This window comes from Bos javanicus, chromosome 5 (assembly GCF_032452875.1).
Source record: "Bos javanicus breed banteng chromosome 5, ARS-OSU_banteng_1.0, whole genome shotgun sequence".
Taxonomy (NCBI): Eukaryota; Metazoa; Chordata; class Mammalia; order Artiodactyla; family Bovidae; genus Bos; species Bos javanicus.
This window is the reverse complement of record NC_083872.1, coordinates 45,778,929-45,782,466: the sequence shown is the minus strand read 5'-3', so window position 1 is coordinate 45,782,466 and position 3,538 is coordinate 45,778,929. Positions and strand designations below refer to the sequence as shown.

General features: G+C 42.2%; 1 long non-coding RNA gene across 1 annotated transcript; it reads right to left on the bottom strand.

Annotated features, from left to right (window-relative positions):
* Positions 1-1,050: 1,050 nt before the first annotated feature.
* Positions 1,051-3,329, bottom strand: LOC133247572 (uncharacterized). Its single transcript, XR_009736431.1, has 2 exons — positions 2,785-3,329; positions 1,051-1,307 (listed from the first exon to the last, which is right to left on the bottom strand). It is a non-coding gene; the product is annotated as an uncharacterized LOC133247572 (long non-coding RNA).
* Positions 3,330-3,538: the final 209 nt, after the last annotated feature.

Below are 3,538 nucleotides of genomic sequence, written 5' to 3'. Positions count from 1 at the left end.
AATTACAATGTTGTGTTAATTACTGCTGTACAGCAAAGTGATTCAGTTATACATGTATACATTCTTTTTCATATTTTTTCCATTATAGTTTATCACAAGATATTGAATACAGTTGCCTGTGCTATATAGTAGGGCCTTGTTATTTATCCATTCTATATATACCAGTCTGCATCTGCTAATCCCCAAATCCCAATCCAAGCCTCTCCCACCCACCTCCTCCTTGGTAACCACCAGTCCGTTTTCTATATCTCTGTTCTGTTTCACAGATAGGTTTATTTGTGTATGACTTACTTTAAATTACTCTGCCAAGAAGGACCAGATCCAGAACCACGTCCAAGTTTTCTGGGTCCTCTCTCTAATTCAAAAGGAGACCAAATGAAATCCCACCAAAGAAAATGTGGCATGTGATATCATTTGCTCTACTTTATCGCCAGCTTTAAGATTAAAATTAATAACAGTCTAGTAGATTTAACGGTTTCCTACCATTAACCTACCCACCTTCAACAAACACATCTAAGCCCCACAGGACTAATATCTTGTAACTTAATTTCATTCATGAGAGTTTGAGCAGAACATTGCTCTCCATCAGTTTCTCTTCCCCCTGCCCCCAGAGGTTTATAGATAATGCACATGAGCATCAGTGTTAGATGTGTACACGAGAAGATAAATCCTCCTACCTGTCCTATGTAGGCCTGGGGTTGATTTTCACTGCTTAGTTACAAACTTCTGAGGGAGACAGCTTTTATAAAGCACACACACACACTCTCAGTGTTCTTTGTCTCTACAGTACAGGCAATAGTACTCAGTCTAACTATTAAGATAGAAGCTCATCCTCAATGGAAACAGCTTCTGTTCATTTAGAAGTGAAAAGCAAGAGAAGAATTTTAAATGACTACAATGACTACTTAGGTTAATGGTCAGTAATCCAAGAACCAATGATCAGGTTTGTGGATTTTCTCTGTTCCTACATTGCCTCCTCTTATTGCCTACTTGACATTTTAGTCTTCATTATTACCTCCTGCAGAGGGTGTTAAAGAAAAAGAATGGAAGTGAGATTCAAAATAAAACTTTAATGAATGATTATTAAGCACCTTCTTTGTGCCAGACCTGTTTTTCTAGTCCCCCTGTCCTGGACGCAGGAATCTGGTCAAAGGGCCCTCAGCCTGAGCTGAGGATTGGAGACTGATCACCTCCTCTTGGCAGAGAACTCGAATTCTGGTTCTGGTCTGGTCTGATTTCTGGTGGGGCCGAGTTCCAGTCCTCCCTTCTCTGGAGGCCCAGGGAAAAGTCCCATAACGCCTGGGTATCTGCAGGTGGCAGGAGACGTCTGTAAGGCCACCCTTTTCACCCCCTTCTCCTGCCTCCTCCCCCTTCTTCTTTCAACCTGGCTTCCTTTCCTCCCTTGAAATCTTTGATGTTAGTACTTGGATCTGAAGTTCTGTGTCTCTATAAGAGGTTTTCTGAGAGACTGTATTTTTGTATTTAAGGGCTTCCCTGGTGGTGCAGAGGTTAAAGCGTCTGCCTGCGATGTGGGAGACCTAGGTTCGATCCCTCGGTCGGGAAGATCCCCTGCAGAAGGAAATAGCAACCCACTCCAGTATTCTTGCCTGGAAAATCCCACAGACGGAGGAGTTTGGTGGGCTACAGTCCACGGGTCGCAAAGAGTCGGACACGACTGAGCGACTTCGTTTTCACTTTCACTTTGTGCCAGACACTGAGATAGGTATGAGAGTCCTAATTAAGTAATACATGGTCCCTGTATGTGGATTAGTGCAATAAATGCTTCACTAAAGACATGTATAAAATGTTATGAAAACTCTGGTAAAAGAGCAATTAGCCTGGAAAGAAGGGTAGGAGATAAAAACAACAGATAAAATAACACTTCTGATGGGACTTGGAGATGTTGAAGTCTAAGAGGAAACAAGGGAGGAAGGATGAGGAGAAAAGAGGGTGAACGGGGACAGAGGATTGTAGGCAGCAGGGTTTAGAAGTATGCATGTGCTCTGAGAACAACGGGTCTTTGATATCACCCTAATGAACACAGGAGACAGATGACACTGGGGTGATTTCATGAAGGGCTATGTGGATGGTGACCATATATCCTGGTTTCTCTGAGTTAGTTCCAATTTATGGCACAATTTCATTTATTATGCTATTTTATTAAATACTATTTTAGTGTAATTATGATAGCACTCCCTTTTACTCTCAAATGTATTTTGGTCTGGGCAATAAATTGTAGGTCATGTGTATCAGACTCTCCTCCGTCCATGGGATTTTCTAGGCAAGAGTACTGGAGTGGGTTGCCGTTTCCTTCTCCAGGGAATCTTCCTGACCCAAGGATCAAACCCAGGTCTCCCGCATTGTAGACAAACTCTTTACCGTCTGAGCTACCAAGGAAGTCTTCACCCACGGCAGACATTACTAAATTATCGTGGTATACATTCCCGGGAAAGCCCACACTTGTATTCTGAACCTTCTTAGAAGTATCGCTCCAGACATAGATTGAAACTGGATGTACATATTCCTTCCACAGTATGGGCCAGATAGGGTACAAACTGGCAGCTCACAAACTATATCTAGATGGCATTTGTATTTTGTTTGGCCCACACTAGATTTTCTAAAATCCTAAAGCCAACATTTACTATCACAAGATTTAACTTAGAAATCTATTTTTCTGGCTTTATGTGAGAAATGGAAAAATCCAGCAACATAGGACCTGTGTCCCACCATACCGACAACTGGCTGAAGCTGGATGGTAATACTACTATTTTGTCCAAACGCTACCTGAGTTCATCAGCCAGCAAGATGTCCCGCAGTGATCCTTGCTTCTTAGCACCCACACCCATGTAGTCCCCTCCCACACTCTATCCAGTCTGGTAGATATAACCAACAGAACAGTACAGAAGTGATACCATACCACTTCCATGTCTGTGTCATATATCGATGTCACAAAACACACTGTGACTCTGTCTCTCTTGTGTCACTTGCTCTGGAGGAAATCTGCTGGCATGTTGTGAGCAGAGGAGCACATGGTGAGAAGGTGCAACAGCTGTGTGAATAAACCTATTTGAAGTGGATACTCTAGCTCCAGTCAAGTATTCAGATGACTGAAGTCCCCATAGACATCTTGACTGAAACCTCATAAAAGATCTGAGCGAGAACCACTCAGCTAAGATGCTCCCAGACTCCCTACACTCAAACACTGTGTAAGAAATAGGGTTTGTTGTTTTCAGCTGCTAAGTTTTGGAGCAATTTGTTAGACAACAGTAGATAATTAATACACCAACACAACTGAGTTTCTTACAATCTATTTGCCTGTACCAATTCTGTTACTTACATTACGCTAAAGACAGTTGCGGTTACATCTGGGCTGTAGAGGAAGTAGTATTGTTGAGGATTCTAAGCAAGAAAATGAGATGGTTAGATCTGGCTTTCCTCATAGTAAAACTGATGGTAAGAGACTGATGTGTGTTGTTCAGACAAGGTTAATACTTAACACTGGCATGTCTGAAAAGGCAGAGTCAGAAGGAGGTTCAAG